Source organism: Spodoptera frugiperda, chromosome 7 (genome assembly GCF_023101765.2).
Source record: "Spodoptera frugiperda isolate SF20-4 chromosome 7, AGI-APGP_CSIRO_Sfru_2.0, whole genome shotgun sequence".
In the NCBI taxonomy this organism is placed as follows: domain Eukaryota; kingdom Metazoa; phylum Arthropoda; class Insecta; order Lepidoptera; family Noctuidae; genus Spodoptera; species Spodoptera frugiperda.
This window is the reverse complement of record NC_064218.1, coordinates 6,669,545-6,693,743: the sequence shown is the minus strand read 5'-3', so window position 1 is coordinate 6,693,743 and position 24,199 is coordinate 6,669,545. Positions and strand designations below refer to the sequence as shown.

The following is a 24,199-nucleotide window of genomic DNA, read 5'->3' as shown; positions in this document are numbered from 1 at the left end:
TACTTAATAATCCGTGAAGAGGATGGACAGAGGTGCACTTATTTAATATAAGACCTACTTTTCGCCAGTAATCTTTTGACTCCCGTCTAATTACAAATGAATTTATAAAAAGGCACAATTATGACGATTTCACGTGCTACAATTTATTGAAATTGTCAATACAATGAAAATAGCTCAATAGTATTTTGCTCCACCAAGGCATTAAATATATGACACCTTACTCATTAGCCATAATAGGGATGAAAATTAAAATTAAAAATCTCTTTACTCCGTTAAATAGATAATGTATTTTTTATTTTGTCATATAAAATAACAATATTCAGATAAAACGTATCTAAAAGTGATGTCACGCGATAGTTCAAATCGATATATCTTCGAAAGTATGTGTGTCCGTAACAAAATAATATTTTAAAATAAAAAACTCTAACTTTGGATTCCAAGTTAAACTTTGGATAAAACGTATCTAAAAGTGATGTTATGCGATAGTTCAAATCGATATATCTTCGAAAGTATTTGTGTCCGTAACAAAATAATATTTTAAAATAATAAATTTTTACATTGAATCTATAAGATTAAAATAAAAATTAGTCATCTACCTTATTGTGGGTCCTGGTAGACTTTATAACGACATTATTAAAGCTATCGTTAGAAATGGTTAAGAAATTATGGAGAAGATAGTCAGCACTTAGCACTAGGAGCCACTTGCTCGATAATTCCATACGATCTAGTATTATGACATCCTTAGCTTATGATTTGTGGTGAATTAATCTGAACGAATATCTCCAGTGCGGTAGACGTTTTACTGGTACTAAGTATCTCATAAATTGTGGCAATCTTTGGAGGTAAATAGGTTAGAAACATGAGTAAGCGTTTCAGAAAAAAATAAGAGTTTATGGCTTATATTTGGGACTAGCTGTTGCCCGCGACTTTATCCGCGTAGAATAATGACTTCTGATAGAGACTTAGTACATTAGCCAACAAAATTCCCTTCAAAATCGATATAGTCATTTTAGAGATTTGCCGGCAGAAACAGACAGACAATCAAAAAATGCAAAAAATGAGATTTGCTAGTAACTAAGTATCGTATGAATATTTATATACCTTTAGTAAAAAGCTGTTATTTTCAATATTATAAATAGACACTTTAATTTTATTAATTAGACTAGACAAGATCATTTAGCTTAACCATTGATGACTTACAGACGTCGTACGTACGTATATTTATAGTCAAAGAGGCTTCATCAAGCTCATCCATCAGATCAACTTGGTGGAGACGAGATATCCAACTTACGGATCTTTATTATTTACAGTTTTCAATCATCTTCAGAAGCTAACCTTCCATTATTCGTTTACAATCAACACAGAAGCACAACATTTTTAGTTCCTACACATACAAAGCGCTAAACAAACACATTTCATTCGTATACAAGTATTTTTTACGCCTCATTTCCTTTTATAGACACACTTTCGAAGCAAAAAATCTAGACATTCTGACAATGCACGCGTTTAAATGTAAATGAACGAAACTATTGATTGTATGACTAATACAAATGATTCTTTGCAAATAAATTTTATACTACTAGGAATTCTGTTAACTGAGCCACGTCTCAGTCTAATGACTTTCTTGGTATTTATTATAGATATCAAAGAATAAATATTATATTAAACTGGAATAGAAAAAAGATAAATTCACTACTTGGCTCCTTATACTTTCTACACTTTAAACATTTTTTTATGGGACAAGCTTGCCATAAGCTCCTATACCGCTGCAACTCCTGTAAGCCAGGATCTACAGTATATACAACCATGAAAACACCGGAACACTGAAGTCCGGCTGACATGAATGACTGTCTTGGATCTCGCAACGAAATAAATCAGAAGATATTATTAAAGGAGAAGAAAAAGAAAACGATAGTTTCCACTTCCCTCTGTGAATTTAAGACAGGAGACAGAGCCCACTTTACATATTATAGCAATAGGTCACCACTACATGGAACAAGGCATTGTATAAGTACACCCCACCACTTCATGATGACCCGAATTCTACCTCAGTAAGTACTAGATACCGTAACATACTAATTACTTCTTGCTCCCATTACCGCATTATATATTCCCTACAACTTTTCATTAGCCTTGTTCATAATTCATAAACCAGCAAATTGCAGATATTAATACGCTTATAAAATCTTTAGCACAAAGCGGAAGACTAAAGCAAGATAATCGATGACTTCGAACCTTATTAGGGTTAATGTTGACACAAAAACTGATGAAAATCCCCATATACAATATACTTAACTGTAAATGTATAGTATAGATTACGTACCGCCTCTGCGAAGTACAGAAGGCGTTACCAGTGTGCAGTGGCCAATGTGGCCGGCATAACGGTCCACACGAGGTGTTCCGATCCCCACCGCCACTGGACCACCGCTACCGAACGTTAAACTGTACTTAGGTACGTACATACCTAAATAATTCGCGAGTTATAGCCACTCTGACATAGTTGCCCAGCCAAACTGCTCACAACTGTTTATTTCACTGTCAGTTTAGTACCTATATTGGACATTTGCCTTGATTGCATATAGCACATAAAACGGATGCCCTTAAGACAATACGGATCCGGGATATAACGGGCTATTGCCGGTTAGTTTGCGAGCTTACATTTCAAAATACAGCCGAAGGAGTGTTTGGCTGCCTGTCTTGAGAGGAAACGGGTATTCCATAATCTTGTATTAGACAATAGAATGTGTAACAATTCGTTCTGTATTCAAAGTTTTCAAGATGGCGGTTGTGACAAATTAATTAAGAGATATCGATGCGCACGCGCATCCGTTACATTTGGCGGACCTATTATGGTCAATTCGGTAACGGCACCGTGTAACGGACAATATTTTATTATAACACGCGATATTCTGTAACCACTCGTAATGTGGATCGAAGCAGTTACTTTATGCTTTACTGTTTTACATACAGTTTTGTGCAGTCATCCACCATCTTGGACTGAGTGATGGAGCAAGATTGCCGCACATACTCGTCTAATATTAGGAGTTAACGTAAATATTCGTGGTCCCTAAGTGGCTAAGTCAGACTTAAGTAGTTTGATCTTCTGCGTCACAAAATATTGGACACGCGACGTGTATTTGCCATAGACTTATGCGGCTTATATTTAAACTTTAACTAGTGCAAACGTGATTTATGATTCAGAAAAAAAGTGATCTTATTATTCATGTGTTTGATTTGAATTTACCGTAGCAAACGTACCATTTCGACGAAACATATTTATATTGATTAAAAAATCACGGTTTACTCACGTACATTAATGGAGAAAAGCTCTACTACTACATGTAGGCTGCGCCATGTCGTCGCGTCTGCGCACGCTGCTCATGATGAAGAGTCCCTTTGTAACTCGAAACTAGTAGAGCTTTTCTCCATTAATGTACGTGAGGAAACTGTTATTTTTTAGGTAATGTAGTAAGTCTTACGATAGTTATTATAAAAAAAAAACATAGACTTTTGTTTGCAGCTATAAATACAGCTTTATGTTTAAGTTAGACTTTACAAGAAACTCCTAATTTAGAAGTAGAACAGCAATAAATCTTCGGAACAAATAAGTAAAATAAAAATTCAATAGCTTATCTTTCTACCACGAAACAAACGCACAGATTGAAAACAATAGACCCCTATAAATTCACAAACACGTTCGTCATAGATATAAAATGTTCATTTCTATCAATCTACCATAATTGCGATTGTAGGACAATCATTATGAGAACCCTACACGTAAAGGGAACCAATCATCTAAAGATTTTCTTAAAATAAGGCTATAAAATATTTTAATGGTTCTAAGTATTCTTTATAAAAGGTAGGTACTAAATGTCTATGAAAGGTATATCCTCTATAATGGAAATGACAATAAAACTACCTACTAACTAATGATGGCAGATAAAACTACAATTTCCAGTTTAAGTTGACTTTGTTTATTGTGAAGGTCTCGTACAATGAGAGGTATGTTTTTATTGGTACTGTGTAACTCAATTTGTTGTTGTCTGTATCTAAAGTTTATAACGTTTTAATGACGTATAGGTTATAAACAGGGTTTACGGTGAAGGCACATTGTAAGTTAGAATTATTTAAGTTTAATGCTATGTTCATGTTTAATGTATAAATATTCTTTTATCAATTAAGTTAAGCTTCATTCACTGATTTTCTTTTAGCCCCGATCCTGGTTTGACTTTTTAAAAAATTTTATTTGAAAAGGATCATTAGCTAATGCACTAGAAGGATGGTAAAAATATTTTGAAAAGAGTAGGTATCGTTGGAGTTTCTTGCTTGCGTTCTTCTTCATTCGAAGCTACACTTTGGAACGAGCACCTAACTTCACTGATAGATAATTCAATTTGACGTTTCAAAAGTGCCTAATTAAGGATTAATTGAAATAAATGCTTTGACTTTGACTAAACATTTGTATGTAGTACCCGGTGGTCAAATACCGATTCATTTAATACAAAAAAAAATAATATATTAAATGAGATAGGTTAACATCAGCAACACAAGCAGACAATAAAACAATTCAATTTCAAAACAAATATTATTTATAGCCCAACCAAACTTAACTTAAAGTCTAAAATAAAAGACAAACTGCACCCAATTTGTCCTAACTAGCTCTTAAAGAAATATTGTTTTGCATATAAGTGGCAACACTAATGTGCGATCACGTTTACGATTATGCTAGCAACACAAACGGAAAGTCGTACGGACGCGTGCGCCTTGCATAATTTACCTTCCCTAGAAACAGGCGCTCCCATACTCACATTGTAACCCATTCAAACATACTATTACGTAGTTTATAGTTATTTAACTACCAAAGACATAATAATTAGCTGGAGTCTGTTTAGTAAATATTACTAATTCATATTTGTATTTTAGTTTCTTGTAACCTTAGGTAATAAATTATTGTTCTTCGGTTTGTTTTACGTCTTCCAAATGGTATGGTTTTACTGCCTTGTAAGGGTCACAGCTTTAACTCCTGAGTTTGGTTCTAAGTTCTAAGTCTAAAGTTTATTTAGGTTTTCCATTCAATATTTTCAATATGTCGTATTTTGTGAAAGAGGCCAGTACCTATATTACGCCATTTTGATAGCTGTCCCGTTCACCAATCACTGAGACACAAATATAAAAAAATACTCATTGTTTATTCATTCACATCTATCTATAGGAATTACAATGGTCTTTATATTATAGTACTTACGTAACCAGCATTAAATTAAAATAAATGCAATCAAATTCTAATACTATGGACATTGCATTTAGGTGCAATTTTACATGGAGCGTATACTACTTACTATTTTACATAGAGTATTAACATCCTATATTACAGACTCATGTCTTCACTAAAGAAGCTGACGATGCGGTTAGGTAACAAGGGCTAGACCAGTTCCTACATCGCAATGATTATCATAGCAATCACGTGGATAATTAATAACCTGAGGATTATGGAACATGACAGCTACTAAGCTTAAGCAGATTCTATTAAGGCTAGCTACACATATAAGTTTTGTCACACAATATTGACCTTATGAAAGGAGGTCTGTAAGAAAATTAATACGTATTGACATCTCATCGGTGGTCCTAACTATAATATTACAATACAATTAGCATTAATACTAACAAATTAACTCTTTGACTTTTATAAGCTCTGTTGGAGTCAGCGAACGCGACAAGGGCTGAGGCGTCATGTAAACAAAAATGTCCTATAGTCGGTGGCGCTGTGTGTTGGGTTCTTCCGTTCCCAATAAAATGGTTCTTTGCTTGTTTGGAGTAAGGACGTAATTATTTTTAACTTTTATCTATATAGGAAACATCCCTGTTAAAATTAGACCTAAAATGATCTACACGAACAAAAATTCCCTTTCTTTACAAAACATGTTAAAGTCGCACTCAATACAGTAAGTACCGTAACAGTTTTGCTTGTTATAAAACTGGATAGTTCCGTAGAAATGGAAATGAAGTAAAATAGGAACGTGCAGCTAGACAAATCACGGTCTAGTTGTTGTAAGACAAAGTAAAAGTCGGGTCGACAGACATCACGATTTTGTCACTGCGCCGCTCGCATACCAAATGCGATAATAATTGTTTTGTCTGACACCGTCTTAATTTTTTGGATTAGGGAAAAGTACACGTGGGTCAGTAATGGGATATTCACTTTTAACAGTGAAGTTAAGTAGAGTAGCCTAGTAGATAGCCCATTCTCTAGCGGAAAGTTTTGAGTAAGGTGAAAAGTCCATTACACACTGGTTGCAATTCTAGACTCCATGCCAAAATATCATCGTATTTTTCTGGGCCCGTGAATTCCGTATTTTTAATTTTTTCGATTACATCTGCATAGAAGGCTGTGGGCATTTCTCTTTTGTCTTAATATTTCGTAATCATCGTCAAAATTTGTATAGTTATTTTTAAAATTTGCCTAAATAATAACGGTTTATGAGATTTTTAATAAGCTTTTCATAATATCATGGTATCATAAAATTATATTTTGGGTAATGATCTGATACAAGCGCATTATATAATTCCTTCTATGAGCCACTGTTACTTACTTTTATTATCGTTAAAACAAAGATCAATGAAATCAATAAAGTCTAATAATAGAATTCAATTTCACCCAAAATTTATTTCATCCTAGTCTTTTACTACTTTAAATAGATTCACCGTTTGATAGCGACAATGTCACAATTTAGCCGACATCATTGATTTGCAAAATAGCCAAATATTTTAAGGCTTACGACACTCGTGTCGGACGAGCGGAAAGTACTTGAGAATTAGATTCAGATCACGATGTGCCGTGTTTTGAATGATAAACTGATTAATTGAAGCGATTAGACGAGAAATACCCAAAAGTGACGTAGATGGACGAAATAGTTTAAAGGAATTAGGAACTTTTTTGGAATAAACAATTGAAACTTGTTGGAAATAAAAATGGCTTAGCGGCTCTTTGTTGGGCCAGAGACGTAAGCGAGATTTGGTGTTTAATAAGGTCTAAACCTAACCTAACCTAACTTGGTAGTTAGGTGAATTATTTTCAATCATGATAGACACGACGTCAGGCACCTTTGCCGGGGCTCCGGCTCGAAAAGCAGGAGTAGGAACGGGGTGCTTTTTAGTCAGTAAGAATCTGTCACTCCATCTCACCCCACCAAAGACGGGAGAAGTCATTGTATGTGAGTCAAAAAAGGTTGTTTATGTCATGCATCCCTATACAATGCTACCTATATACTGTAAAACTGCTAGTCTACTTCCGAAGAAATTTCCATGAAAGAACGACTAAGGACATGAGACTCTTTCTTTAGTTTGAGACTTAAAAGTACCTAGAGCATGTACATAAGGTTTTGTTTTCAAAGACTGGTGGTAAATTGGTAGAAATTTTAACTTGACGAGTGCTCATTCGTGGTTCCACGACAGTGACACGGGCTCTTGACCGAAGGTTGCTTACATGCACGTATCAAATACAGAAATATCACTTTTGTCTATATCAAGTCACATTAATGACGTCATAAATGTCTTTGTGAGGTGTTTATGCTTAAGGCTAGTTTGAAAATCTATGTGTGTCAGTAGATTTGGCTACTTATTTAAAAATAAATTCTAGTTCGTTTACTATTAAGAATAGCCTCTAATTTTATTTATAATTCCTTTTTTGAAAGGTTAGATTTATTATTGCTACATAGTGAAAAGCAGTTTTATATCAATTTGAATTTAAGTTTTAAATCAAATAATTTATTCTTTAACTTATTAGATTCTGATTTAAAAATAGAATGAATATAGTGGAAAAAAACAAAACACGTATGTATGTATATTCCAAAATTTAAAAATCAAACAAAAACCTTTTTTAAATTTAGTATACTTGCATAATGAATAAAGACTAAGGCCAAAGTCAGTTATCGCATTTAAACTGGATAATATGGATTTATAACTGACTTCAACAGAGAAGATTTTTTTATAGATATTATGTATGTTTGTCTGCGATTATCTCGGGATTGACTGAACCGATTTTGAATCGGTTTTCAGAAAAGTGTTTGTTACACTGAGAATTAAGTTCTAGTATATCAACTGACTTGAAAATTAAAAGAAGGAAGTCGGTTTCGGTACCTAGTTGAACACTATTTTGCGTTTTGTTTGAAGTGGAACTTGTGTACTGTATCTGTGCATACTGTCAAGCATACACCCTCATTACTACGCGGTAAGCATGCTTATTACAGCATATTAGCTGCAATACATTGCCCTTTGCATTACACTGTGGTTTTTTGAATTTACTCTTCTGTGGGAACTTCTAAGTTTGACCGTAAGTGGATTGGCTAATTTTAGTGGATGAGTAATGATGTTCTTGTTATGACTTCATAAGAGGTTTTTTCTCATCCCAAAAGGTATGAATGATATTTGAATTTCAATTCTGTGTCCTTGAACTTAAGATACAAAACGCAACACCTTCAAAAGTCTAGACGTACATACATAGTCAAGATTAAGAGTAATAAAATGACTTAACTTGTAACCAAACCAGAAAATATAATAAAAAACATAATAATGAACATAATATATTAAAAACTATATTTATCAGTCATCCATTTCCGTGGCCATAAAAAAATTACCAGGAAGAGTTGAGTAGCGTAGCTATGGGCAGTTAATGCGACGCTCCAGTGAGCTTCATCGTACCATATCGCACCCGTCATAACCACGCGTGCCTTGGCGAAAATCATCTTCAAACACTTTTATAATATACCATTTTCAACTTTATCCCTTTTGATACAAAGTTGATAATTCATTAACAGGTTAGTGTAGCTTGATGTGCTGCTGAGCTCAAGTGCACTGGCGTTCCAGAAAAACTGGGCCCCCAGTAATTGCTTGTAAGTGAATGAACGGGCAATGCGTAGTTATTGTTTGTCGAATATAAATAAGGTGAGGTTAGGTAATTATGGTATGAAGTGCATTACTGCATGGAAGTTACTTGCGATGTCACAGTGGGTGATTTTATAGGAGCTGTTGATGCGAAAATAATTGATTTGCAAGAAAAAATATTAATTTATTATTAAGTCTACTGAATGAATTCGATATTTTTCATAGGTAAAGTAAAGTACAGGGTTGATATAATTGTTTTTGAGATGTTTTTCAACGGTCTACCTATTTAGAAATTAGAAAAAAAAAACAGTTTATTTGCACCGGCCAAAAAAAAAATAATTAAACATAAATATAATTGATCATTGATAATCGACATTTGATATCTATAATTACAAATGTATTAATTTAACATTTAAAGGAATATGTTATTGTCCTAAACAAAGCACATTCTGTTACAGAAATGTTCCTATTTAACAGTTCTGTAATATAACACAACTTCTGTAACAGAAGTGGTTTGTTTTAAATAGGAACACTTTTGTAACAAAACAATATTTCTAACTAATGGCATATCGACCAAAAATTACCAAAATTTTCAGCCTGCCCCATACATGCACTAAAACATATTTGTATAACAATCATAAAAGGCAAACTAATTCCATGTAATTAATGTAGCGGTGCCGCTGTGGCGTTACGTTCCACTGAAATACAAGCCGTTGACATGAGAGTGCTATTACTTTGGTTTACAAGGTTTCGGCGCATTACCTTACCTTACTATAATAGCTAAACAAATATATGTACATATGTATGCTTGTCTTTGTGAGACCACCCCGGGGCTTGACAAAGTGCGTGAGAAGTATGTATTACAGATTTTCCGCGCCTTTTCATTGAGCCAAGTGCGTTCAGTTGAACTGTGCTGTTGTATTGTGTTGTAAAATATGTTGAACTATGTGTTGTATTGTTTATGAGGGCGTAGGCTTAAACTGAAGTGTTGTAATGGGTATTTGTTTTAGAGGAAGCTGATAGATTTGAGCTGAGCTGATGTTATAATTTGTCCATTAGAAAAAGTTTCTATCAATCTGTGGTTATTGTTAAATTTCTGTGTCCTTTTTACTAAAGGACTTTACAGTTATTAACATAAATTATTGCCCTAATTCCTCCTTAACTTTATTTGCTAGTGTTATCGAACAAAATATGGAAGCCATATTCTCTGCTATCTCATTTCAATAATGAATTATGCTTTTTTGAGAGAAGAAAATCATTATATGACTTCTCCCGCCTTGAGTGAGGACAGAGGGAGCATCACTCTAACTGACTAAAAACCACCCCGTTCCTACTAATGCTTTTCGAGCTGCGAGCCGAGTAATCCGCTAGTCAGTTCGCAGCTCCGGGTCCCTAATATACACTAAGATTAAAGTGTCTTAGCTAAGCAAATAAATGACAACAACCGTATTTGACTCTAAAAGCAGCAGCTCCGGAATGAATTACTCCTCCATCCACAGTATGTGTTTCTTTAAAACACACGATACTACGCACTTAATGTATGTCTACGTATTTATAACAGTACCAAATGGGTTTGGATGCCCATTGAATGGGCGGAGCTGTAGACGCCTTCTGTTGACATGAGTGGGTGTTTAAAGTTGCCACTGATTTAATACAGCTATTTGCAGTAACACGATGATTTAGAGTTCATTATTGAAAACATTTTCTGGCAAACATAAAGTTAAGAACTTGTAACATGATAAGTGTAATGCAGTAGACAAATATATGTGTAAATGGTAAGCTAAAATCTATTTAAAAATATGAGAACATGAATGACCAAAAACGATGCGAAGAGTTAATAAATTGACTAGAAATTCTACGTTTTTTAATGTTTTTTCTATGTTTGATTGAATTTTTTATTATGAGTAAATAAAATAAAAGTCAAATCAATATTTATTTGACATCTATTATATACACAAAGATTTCATACTTGTAGTACCAAAATTCACATTATTTAATACTCTTATTTTCTTTTACAGAGTGCTCACCATTCCTAGCGCGATGAAAGCATAAGGTAAGAAACCCATCAATAAAAACACAAACAAAATTAACTTTACCAATAAATATTACACATCATATTACAATGCTTTTGATTGTAATATCAATATAATCATTCGGACGCCACCGTCGCGGTCATTTATCACGCGTCTGATAGTGAAGTTAGATTAGATAATGACATGTGTCTTTAAGAGTTATTGTTCCTATCTTAATTTAATTTATTTTATCATATTTTTGTGTAGAATTATTGAATGCTTCTTTCTATATATGGAAATGCACGAACAATAATATAAAAGGGGTATTTAAAATACATTTAAATTTAAAAAATCTGAATCTGCTTTCGAGCTTGACCAGTCCAATTAGAAAATTAACTTCAAATATTTTTTTCTTTACCGTTTTTTAGATAAATAATTAATGATTTCATGTTTAATCTAACTTTTTGTTAAGAATTACAAGACACTTAATAAAAATGTATGTTAATCAATTATTATTTAGTTTTAATGACTTACACAATCTAAAAAGATGACTGCCCAAACAATTTTCTTAATTGGAGGTCAAAGAATGTGGAGCATTATCAATTCAAAAAAGGCCTATTAAAATAAACATATTATAATAAAAACGCTTCTCAAATTGGGTGCGAAAGTGTAAAACTGTTATAGTTATTACAACCTTGATATTTAAGTCTTTAGGTATAATTTGAAAGAACATTAAATTACGAAACTTTTGTCACCTTGTGTTGATTCGAACAAACTGTTTGTGGACTGTCACTTTTGGGAGCACACATTTGATAGAGATTGGGCAGCAGCACTCTATGATAGATACGGTACGGATACATGTCAATGTATCTCGTATCGTGAGGCTTAAGCTGGCGGTTGATTTGAATAAAAGTAGTTAGTAGTGTTACCGAACATTTTTTTTATGGGACAAGCTTGCCACAACCTCCTATACGCTGCAACTCCGGTAAGCCAGGAGTTACAGTAAATACAACCATGAAAACACCGGAACACTGAAGTTCCGCGCGTCCCAGGGACATGAATGACCGTCTTGGCTCCCGCAATGAAATAAATCAGAATCAGAATCCGAAGATTATTTAAGAAGAAAATAACCGGACACTTACATCATTCTTGTATCAAATTAGTATATTGAATCGGAATACAAGTGTTCGATAACCACTACTAAGTATTTTTTTTTGACAAATCATTTACTATACTAATAATTCCGATTCAAAATACATCATGAAACCGAGGGTTAAACACCAACCTATGGACATTATGGCAAATTCTCTAAGTAGAAGAGGTTTATAGTCTAGCAATGGCTTGTCACGGGCTGTTGATGTTATGCACTGTCACTTCTAGTTTCTTTATCATTGTAGTATCCATTTTGCGCTTGGAAAAGTTGTCACGATCTATTGGGGAGTTTATGGGATAATACAACGGCTTGTTAGCACCACAAACGTTCAGGACCAGACCCTTGATGTCAGATGAAGTCATTCGAGAACGATAAAATAGTAGGCGTGTCAATTATGGTAATTGCTTTACAAATTGTTAACAGTATTTTTTATTATTTTGGAAATATCTTATAAAGCTGCTGTGCTAGGTGATTAGGCTCTGGTGCTTGAACCTTAAATCTTTTTAGTTTCTCTTACAAACTTGTTAAAGAAAAACTTTTCGATAAAATGTGTCTAGAAAATCTGTCTAGTAAAATGTGTCTAGTAATTACAATTGCTGAAAATTTTGATGTCCTTTAAGTAAATACCTTGATTCCTACAACAAATAAATAGTTGAACCTACAGCAGTTGCTTTAAACATTATATTGGTAGTGTCTATAGATCTATGTGATTTATTTAATTTCAATCTGTACGAATCAATACTGTTATTTCATTACGAGAATTTTACAAAATCAGTCCTCCCATTTCTTGTTCTACAGTCGAACTTACGGCCACTTGACCATCAGCACAGTAGGTAAAGTAATCCATATACATCAGTATTGCAAACTGCTGCACATTGCAACATGCAACCAGTTTCCATAATACGCTGAGACAGAACGGAAAATGACAAGCGATCAACAGATCTAATCACATCGCAGTATCTGACTATGCGGGGAATTTAAATGAGACGCGATCCTATCTTGTGAATGATGTTTAAGTGCGAAACTTATGACTTTGCTGGCAATACTGATTTGTACTGGTATGTGTTTGGATTTGTTATTAATATTCTCAAGTTTTCTCATTTCCATTGCGAATGGAATAGTTTTTTAACCTGAGGCTACTAAAATTTCTTCTTTGTCGTGAGTGTAGTTAGAAACATGTCATTTTATTTTTATTTTATTCCATAAGTACAAATAGCGACGACAAATTGAAATCGTACACAACAATCAAAATGATTAAAAGTGGGTGAAGCTGAAGTCTAATTACAACTGTAGATAACTTACTTAAGTTACTTAATATACTAAATTATACATACCATTCTCAGTAGAAATATATATAATAGGGTGCGGATAGAAATATAATAATAAATACTTCATACTTATGAAGAACGTGAATTTCAAATTAGAATGCTCCTAATTTCCATCCAAGCTATCCGACATACTTAGCAATAACTGCCGAAAAAAAACTGTTGAAGGCTAATCCTCCGCTAAGCGTCGGTCACCAGTATCCAACGTGGCGGTTAATGTGTTAAGTAAAATCCCTTATAGGTAATTTTGACTAGTTTAAGTAACCTTACACAGATAAAAATGCAAAATCCCCGATAACCTCTGAAGACCACTTTACCAAACGCCTGACTAAGAACCGAGAAGTATAAACCGTATATTATTTATATTTATATTGCAAAATGTTTATAAATACCATCCGGTTGTTTGGCCTGATGACCGATTGCCGTATAAACCTGTCCCCTAGCCATCACAGTACGCAATGTAGTGGACAAATAAATTGATATTGTAAATTATTCTGTAATTTCTAGAAAAGGTTATCTTGACTTTACAAGTCGAATCGAATTAACACTTGAAGTAAAGTTAAGAAAGTGGAGAGAAAATAACGATTTTACTGAGTGTATAGAAATGGAGATATGTTTGTAGTCTGCTCACTGCTAGTATCCATATTGTTTTTGTAATAACTATCGTGAGACATACTAAATTAACTAAAAAACGCGGTTGGATCACTCACGAATGGATGGAAAAAAGAAAAGTTCTACTAGTTTCAAATCACAGAAGGACTCTTCATCATGAGCAGCGTGCGCAGACGACGTCGCGCTCTACTGGTACTAGTAAAGCTTTTCTCCATTAATTTCCATGAGTAAACCGTGATTTTAAATTAATACATATTGTTACTTGTCAATCCAACAAAACTACACACAAGTCTCAGATAAAATCAGATTACTGTGTGAAACTTCTAATGAAACATTTCATAAAAGCGTATCTATTTATCTATATGAATCAAAACCATAATACAAACTGTTACTAGAATCTAGAATCTAGATAGTAACTAATAAATACTTAATTGCACGTTAATGAAAAGCTTCTACAAAGCCTAGACGAGTATGAGGCCTAGTCGTCTGACAGGCACTTACATTAATACCAGCCTGTAGTCGCAGGTTCATTGTTCAACCTGTGTGAATTGATAGGTCAATATATACGAACTCTGAAGGCAAGTCACTTTGTACTGAGATAGTAAGTAAGCGAGCTTCAATGGGTTGTAGTTGCATTAGTTTTCTATAAGGAAAGTCAATCTTAGCTTGTAGGTACTATGTTGATATGTCATCATTTAGAAATCTAGCTTATGTACGAGTACATGACTGTGATTTGTTTTTTTTTTCTTTTTCTTGTCTTTCTCTGCTAATTTGAGATTGGATCTTGATTAGATTTGGGTCAGATTTTTATAGAAATCGAATTCTTAGTCTCTAAAGGTTATGCGTCCACAGGCCCGCATCGTACGCATCGTGCGCAACGGTTTTTAGTTTGTCTTCTAAAGAAACTCATACAACTATGTCCACTGATCCGCATTGTACGGACCGCATCATCAGCAATGTTTTCATGCGATTCATACTGAAGACGTCATTCGGAATGCGTACGATGCGTGCTGGACGCTTGCCTTAAAAGAAGACTGACGAAAAGAAACTGTTGAAGGCAAATCCTCCGCTAAGCGTCGATCACCAATGACCGACGAAGCGGTTAACGTGTTAAGAAAACGAGTCTATCTAGCGAATACAAAATTTAATTTAGCTGATTGACTTTCTATTAATAGAGTTTTTAACCATACATTATCCCAAGTGTTAGAACAAACATAATTATCGTCATTACAATAATTAACATATCTACACAATTAATGTTTTCATAAATAAAGAGTTCTAAACTATGATTTTTATAATACTTAAACCAATATAAAACATTATTTAAGTAAATACTTTGAATGTATTTGTATGAGGTTGGAATGCCGGACCTTACATTTCTAATTAGTTGTATTTAATATTCGCGGGTACAAGATAAATATTAAAGTGTTATGACTGTATAATATATTGAAGGTATTAATCACCTTTTAATAATTATTATTAGACATACTGTCATCAGTTTGAAGAGAGCACACAATTAGTCACGTCCACATTGTGCTAGCTCTGAAGTCATGATTAGGTGACAAAGGAACATATTGTATAAGAATCAGAATTAAAATTAAAGGGGAAAGTCATCCATAACACTTCCTGAACAAAAACCACCCTGTTCCGACTCCTGCTCTTCGAGCCAGAGCCCTGGTAAACCCGCTAGGTAGTCCGCAGCTCCGGATACCTAAAGTACACAAAGATTAAAGTGTCTTAGAAAAGCAACTAAGAGAAAACAAGTAACTTTATTACCCATATGCTACCGTTGCAGGTACAAGAATGAAACTGTTTATAAATCAAGAAAAGAAAGCCACATTTTCAATGAAAACTCTTTTCATTCCCAATCTAATCAAAAACACCAAACGTCCTAAAACTGCCCTGAGGAACTCCAACAATCTAAACCTTCATTTCCCATTACCTTTAAAACGAGTTCTATAAACTGATGGTGTAACAAGAAATAATGGGAAGGAAACAGCTAATGACCCATGTACCCAAGTACTAGACAACACGCTGCACCGGAGTATTATTTTAATAAGCACCCCAACGCTCAGCAAGTAGCTGTGTAATTAGCTGCTAAGCAGTAGCTGGTAAACAATTACATAATAATCTAGGAGATGGTGTAGATTGAAGATAATGCATAAGTACACACGCCATTTTGCTATGGGGACAAACCGAAGAGTGACAAGTATAGCAATCTTTGCATACTTAGAGCACTTCTTATACAGATGAATAAAGAAAACTTCTTCCAGATAAAATTTGAATTTATTTTCAGTCAATAAAATGCTAAAATGCTGATGTAATGCCTTTTTCTCTAAACTACTGACTCGTTGGCCGAGTGGTCGTAAGTGGGACTGCTGGACAAAGGGTTTTGGGTTCGATTGCCGAATCGGGTACATGATTACTGGGCTTTTTTGGGTTTTCGAAAATTTTTCAGTATTAGCACGGTGTCTAAAATTGTACCCAGTATATGGCAATAGGCTCACCCCATATAACATGGGACTTTAACACAAATAGTGTAAAGTACATTGTATAGCTACATAATATACTATATTCACCGCATAGCCGAAAGTATAAGAACTGTGATCGCAGCGTTATTATGGTTGTTTAAATTGCTATTACTACTTTGTAAAGTATGTTCGTTTTGTTTTCAAAAGTAGGACAGATTTCCAATTTTACAAATCAGAAGCTCACACTCCCATTAGCCATTGCCATAAACCTGCAATGTATCATGTCATAAATTTATCAGACCATAGATAATTTAAAGCTACCATCACCATCAGTTGCATTGCTTTATAGAGCCTGTGTGCTATAAATTCCACTATGGCCAATAAAAATCATAAAGGCATGGCAGTGACAATGTTGCTACACAATTTATACGCTCATCAAAGTCATCAGGTATTTTGAGTAAAGAAAAATATAATTTGTCAAGTAGTATAATGTGATTAAATTAGTAAAAAACACTATGTTAAACTTAGCACCGTTATAACTATTAATATCATTGTCATCATCACGAAAATTAAAGTTTAAAATAATTAATCAGATGAGTTTTATTGATAAAGATTTCAAACAGTCATTTCGTCTGATTAGAATATTCATAAAGATCTTTGGATCAAAAGAAGGTGTTAATGACTGTAATGGCATCAACTGTTCCATTCCTTCTCCCACATTGGACGAGCCGGACGAGAATGTCAGACTCGTACTGACTAAAAATCACCCCGTTCTTACTCCTGCTTTTCGAACCGGAGCCCCGATAAACCCGCTATGTAGTCCGCAGCTCCGGATCAGGCATCAGCCCTACGGGGCCCCATCTGTACTCTATACTTCTTCAACTTCTTTATCTTAGATCACTATCCACAAAAGCGATCACTAGACCAAACGTCTTTCTTTAATCCAAAATTATCTGCCTACATTAAAACCTACAACATGATCCTTATGAGTTTCATCCACTAAGACACGGCGATCGTTACTGCATAATATATTAAAATTTTATGGAGTCGTAAATGTGCAATTAACTGAGGCACCTCAGTAAATACTGAGGCTCATAGGCCAACATTGTTTTAATATTAATTAAGTGAAACACAGTATAACTACATTGTGTGCTGTGTGCTGTACCGTGGTATCATCTCATCACTTTATTATGAAAGAAAATTAGACGTTCTTTATGGAGAAATTGTATGATTATGTATTGAAGTTAAAACTGCTTCGTTGAGCTAGTCCCAAACGCAGCAGTACTTTTTTAAGAAAGTAATCCTAGGGGCTTGCCGTAACACGAGCTGCGCCGTGGGGACTACGGCCTATCAGAGGTCGCCCTTACAGGTGCTAAAGGTAGCCACTGGTGAAGTCCTCAAAAAAACTAAGTTTTGCCCCATCATAAAAAATAAAGGTAAAGTAGTATTAACATTTCCATTAATGCTAAGTTTAACCTCATAATACAGTAACACCCTTATATCCTAAGTAAGATTTCGCAGCTAAAGCACCATTTAGCACACCAACAGTCGTTACAACTATTCTTTAAAACTTTTAAAAGTGTAAACAATATGTAAACACGTTGTCTAACAAAACTTCTGAGAAGGCGAACATAATATTGTTAAAATATGAAATAACGGAACCAAAATGAATGTAGGTAAGTTGAAAAGGTCGTAAGTCATACATCACACAATTCATGTGCTTACCCATTCCTAAACATATTTACGGCCTTACAGAATTGAATAACAAAACCTATGTATTGTCAACAATAGTTATTTCATATGCGGTTACATCTACAAGTCATATATTTACTTAACTGACCATATTTTGATTGTTCTTACGTTAAACAATGGGTTTTATTTTAGAATCTGTTGATTTTTTGTGGTTCTCTCCTATGTAGGTAACCCTGAGTCGAACTGTACGCATCCTCTATATAAAAGTTGTTTACCGTGGCTTTAGCTGTACTGTAGGTTGAGCCATCGCTATTTCTTGTTTATTCTATATCACATCAATGGTTTTCCATTTACTACTTACCATTACTTACTTATCAGCTCTCACTTCAATCACTCAGTGAGCACCTCTCCTTACAATTTTATTAATAAACTCAATTTGAATACGTTTTGATTTGTGAATATTCAACGGATTTTCCATCACAGTCAATATTAGCTCAGTTATTCATTCCACTCTCAACCTATTTACTTTAAACAAAACTAGTGGCACTTTATATTCTAATATAACTTCTAGCTAATCGATTAAGTGTTTTCCCTTAATAATCTTTGAAAGGTAAATAATTGCTAAGACAACAATAGCGTTGTAGGCATTAAAAAACTAATCATAGATAGCATGCGTCATTTTACTTTCTTCCTCGGTAACATTCTTTTTAGCACTTTTTTCAGTAAACAGAGCGTCTCGAATCGTTTAAGGTGCTCGTACATCCTCCATTAAGTACAGCGCTGCCCATTACGCCACAAAGGTAGTGAGTGCGGAATATGAGGCTGTATCCAACCGCAAATGGCCGGCATTACCTCAGCACGGGCTGCGCACGCGATCGATGTCATACACATCTGTCATGGCGACGACGTGCCGACAATCAGGCGGCCAGACACCCAATAGAATGTAACGCACGTCAATAAGGAAATAAAAGTGATGTCTATAGAAATAAAACCTAACATAGTAGAGCTTAGTTTCATTTATAACATCACCGAGATAGACTTGTCAAGCGAGACTTCGATAAACAGAGCAATTTAACTTCACACCTTAAACGGAATGCACATTAATCGGCATCTCTGTAATGTTAGACAATTATATCGTAATCGAGAGATGCAATAACGTAGAAATTCCAATAAAAAATCGCGCGTTTTTGCGACTAATGCGCGTTTGATGTGGTCGGTGTATAGCTGATCGCGGATGACGCACGCGCCTTGTGCGCGACGACTCTGCGGTATGCGGTTTTTCACATCACCTATCTGCCGCAGACAATAATTGAGTAACATGCAACCCTGTCACACTACGGTGCAGGAAAGGAAATGGCTCCTAGAGAAGTACCGTCTCTATATGTATCAGAACTGTTATTATATGCCTGCCTCACATTTCCTTAGTAATCAGCTGCTTGTAGATGTAGGGGCAGTTTTCTGGGTAATTTTAGGCTTCACATGACAGAAAACTGTACTACCAGAAATACAAACTAGATAGATAATGAGTATTATTTTTGTTATTAAATATCAGACCAATACAGTTAACTGCTAAGTGGTCACTGATCAGTATCTTTGAGCTCGAAGCTTGTTAATGAAACTCATCCGATTTCAAAGTCATTGTGGAGACTGCGATAGTCAAAATAGAAATCAATGACAGTACAAATTGTTCTTCAAAATCATGCTTAACGCTCTCACTCATACCATATTTGAAGACGATCAACACAAATTATTTTTGGACCTGACGATTCAATATTTGTCGCGTCGTCGTCGTCGCAGTTAAGGTTTGTCAGCGACTGTCACAATCCCTATAATCTTTCTACAAGCCGACAATGAGTCAGCAAGTCTCCAAGTTTGTATCAGGTCTGTCCCGCGGGTCAATAGTGATGGAGGTCAGATGTCATTTCTTAAGGTTCGGCGACCAACTTTGGTATAATTGTTCTCTAATAAAGAAATCACAGTAATGGATCTTTGATTGCGAGACTGATAATTTCGATGTACCAAGCATTGGGTGTTTTCTCTAAAGAAGTGGACAGATATCATCGAGTTTTTGGTTAAGTAGGTGTTGTTAGTCCAATTTTAGTTGAAAGTTTATCGTTGCTCACTGTTAATTAGGTATATCAACAGTTGGTGAACAAAAATATAGCAAGGTACAGTTGATGAACAAATATATACAAGGCGGATATGAACGGGGCCGTCGGTATAGGTACGCTCTAGACGGACATATAGAGAAAAGATTCGCGATATACTAAAGACCTTTAACCGACGAGCATGCATGCAAAGACTTGACTGTTGATGAAGCGAAGGAAGTATTTAAGATTCGTAAAATTGCAAAAATCGATTTGGTTGATCCAGAACTGTCACGGGACTACTCTGCTAAAGACAATAATCCCAGTAAATAAATGAACTCCACAATAAGAATAAACTTCACAATAGTAGAAGAACTTTTTGCCGTTTCGAAGATTCATTATCACGAACATTCCCTCGGAATGCATTGATTAATTACGTCTGTGTGTAATGTTCTTGCGATACTGTTAGACATTCCTGTGAACTTGGTCGCTGTGACAAACAAACATTCATTAATGAATCTTATGATTTATGTAGTTTTTGAACCATTAAACCAGATTTGGATTAAAGTGCTAGTATATGAAAGGGCGAGGAAGAAATTCGGTCGCTATGTTCAAATGCAATGAATACTTGGGATGATGTGTAAGACCAATAATGAAGAATGCATAGAGAAGATATATTTATAATAATTATGCTGCCCTGAACATGAGCGACAAGGGACGGAATAAAATGTTCAAAGATTTGATGTAAAATCATCGTTGAACTCTCCTATTTTTGCATACATCGGATAACATTGTTAACTTACAGTATTCAGTCATCCATAAAACTGAACGATAAATAAATATTTCTTTGTCTCCATTCAAATATATCAACGTATAAATAACTTTCTTTAAGTAAAACTTTATTGTTAACTATAAGATAGTTCATAAATATTTCAATTATATTTTACAACCAATCAACTGAAAACAATGGATATGCTCATTTATTGTTTTGTGAGAAACTATTACAAAGGGTGTTATGATCCTTCCATAATCATAATTTTTCATTCATAATTTGAGAGCTTCATAATTATGAACCTTAAGACTCATAACCAGTGATCGGATATTCGAATGCATATTTGCCTAAAGTTAATTTTTGGTTATAAAATTATGGAAGCGGCTTCTTAAAACATATTTTTTGCAATATAAATCCCGGGATTTCAGAAAATTCGGGAATGCGAAACTAATTTATTTTATTCTTATTATTTTTTCGATACATAAGTGCATTCCATATTAACTAACACTTTAACTTTAGGCAAATATGCATCCGAATAGCGCTAACTATGCAAACAGCAAAAATTGGATCGGTACATTGCAGTGCTGTCTATACCACCTTGTTGTGCGCAATTACCGTCCGATCTGGCTGTGACAGACGAGGGAATTGCAGCAAATTGCAAATAAAAGCGCAGTTTGCGCACATACGAATACCTGGACACCATATGTTGTCTACATTACCTATGATTGTGGCAATATAAAACGGTCGCTTTCTCGTTCACGCCACGAAGCCAATGAAAGACTTCTTTAATGGAAACGAGAATACTTTCTCAGTTCTCAGTTGTACGTGTTTGCATTGCTCGCCTTTTTACGGTGTGTCTAGAGACAGTGACGATGAGAATTATTTATACCATGTTTTATAGCGTCGTGTGAGTTCACAAGTCAAAGGCATACGTCTAGTCGACTAGTTGCCACGTATAATGACTAGTTAGTTTATATTGCACTAGTCACTGAAATAATATCGCTGACATGAGCTATTGGAAATGTTTCGTCAAAAGTGAAATATACAGACTTGTATGGATTTCGTTGTATCACCTTTATTTTTATTTTTGTTTACTTTCTGGGATTATTTGAGTGAATCCCTAGACGGTTTGATTTACAATTGGACGCAATAAGTTATGGTTAGTTTGAATTTGCTAAGATAAAAACACTTTTTTTAGTGTTCATTAGTTTTAAAATTCTTTGGCAAGTAAACTTTTAGTTCTCGGCAAAAACCTAATAGATGGTATTTTCGAAGTGATTAATCTCTAAATTAATTAATTCTAAGTTATAACTACATTCAAAGTAATAACGACAGCTGTAAATAATTTAGATACAGTTAAACATGCATTAGCTGTTCCTAGTGTTTCGAAATGAAGATTAATTACAACGATGCTTCTGTAACGTCTAAATATGTTCTAGGTAATTCATTTTAAAATCAAATTACAATCAGCATACGGATTTTTTTATCTATTAAACTTGGAGCTGTTTTTTTTTTCTAGTGAACATTAGGGTTTAAAAATAATGTCTATATGATTCTCAATTATTTATTTCAAGTAGACCGTAAAGGCACTTTGAACATCAAACCGAATTATTTTTTTAAAAACAATGTCTTTGTGTCGGTCAGTCCTCTAGTAAAGCTATTTGCCCGTTCCAAAGTGTCTACACTTTGGAATTATTGAATTCCTTTGGAGAAGAACGAGCAAGAAACTCGATAGGTTACTCTTTTTCCACCACTTTCAAATGATTACGAAAAGAAAAAAGAGTCACGCTGAATATAAAATTTAAAAGATGTAAGTATACATAAGTTTATTTTCTCCGGTAGTATATAGAAAAATAACTCATCCCAGGATAAAGCGACACTTACCATGATAAACTAGGCATTATTCGTATCTTTCAGTCTTATCCTGACATTTTATTTCTGTTCGCCGTGGGTTTTTTCATACTATTTGCCCATTGACCAATCCAAAACCAATAACAATATGCATCGTCATAAGCATAAACAGTATTTAGTATGAAGTGATTAAATAAAAGCGGTACATATGATTATACCCTAAATGTCTCAACACAGAACAATCCGTTACTTTAACCACAGGACCATCACCGAAGACAATTATAGCATTTATTATAAATTCTTGACTGCCTCGATGGTAAGTTGTCGCAACTGCGACTGCTAGACAAGGGATCTCGGGTTCGAGCAAAGTATTGCTGCGCTTCTTTCAGTTTTTCGAAGAATTCTCAGTAGTAGCACGGAGTCTGGAATTGTGTCCAGTATAATTAATATAGGCTCACCCCCTATTACATGGGACTTATAACACAAATGTTAAAAAGTGGGTGTACATTGTATAGCGGCATTACATGCCATAGTGCACCTCTGCCAACCCCTTCGGGGATAAAATACGTGAACGTTGCGACTATAAATATAATTCTTATAACATCATCTCTCAAGCGAGTTGTGTATTGTTACTTTATCGCTTTCTTAACAAGGTTTGACAATAATGTTCGAGCACAATGGCGATGGCGCGATGACGACCCGTGATACAGACAAAGACCAGTACTGATTATGATGGAGAAACCACAAAGGTCAAGGTTAACCTTTCAACTCTTATATGATACTTTTATTTAGCACAGTTTTTGCACCATCAAAGAAATAAACTTCGAGATGGACTCACACTTTTTCAAGATAATGTTCGGATTTCTATACTCCTTTATGTCCTCGTGTTATGTGAGAACCATTTATGGATTCTTTGGGATTGGGATATTCTATTTCGATTTCTTTCTGTTCGTTACAAAGCTTATCGGTACCTAAAAAGGCTTCGTCTTCATATAAGGTGACGTTCCGACGAACTTTAGCGAGTTTAGCGACTTTTACAAATTATAGCAACACCTTTCTTCGTTGTTGTAATATTTTTTTCATTGTTTCAATCTGTTTCACATCATCAGCGTCAGCTATAAGTGATCACTGCTGACCAAAGGCCTCTTCTCAGACGGAGAAGGTTTGAACATTAAACACTACGCTTGCTTATGCGGGTTGGAGATTTCAAACTTAATAAGAAACCCCCAGGTTTCTCACGAATTTTTCCTTTACCATTTTGTCAGTGGTGTCTAAACAATCTTAGAAAGTATATATAACTCGTTAAAAGTCAAAACTCAATCTGTTTATTTATTTTCAAATTTC

The 24,199-nt window shown here is 34.6% G+C and overlaps 1 protein-coding gene across 1 annotated transcript in view; it reads left to right on the top strand.

Moving 5' to 3' along the window:
- The window catches only part of LOC118266327 (uncharacterized), a 70,489-nt gene that overhangs the window by 5,141 nt on the left and 41,149 nt on the right, over positions 1–24,199 (top strand). Inside the window, exon 2 of the mRNA XM_035579735.2 lies at positions 10,899–10,933. The gene's annotated coding sequence lies outside the window, so the exon portion shown is untranslated. The remainder of the gene's footprint in view (positions 1–10,898; positions 10,934–24,199) is intronic.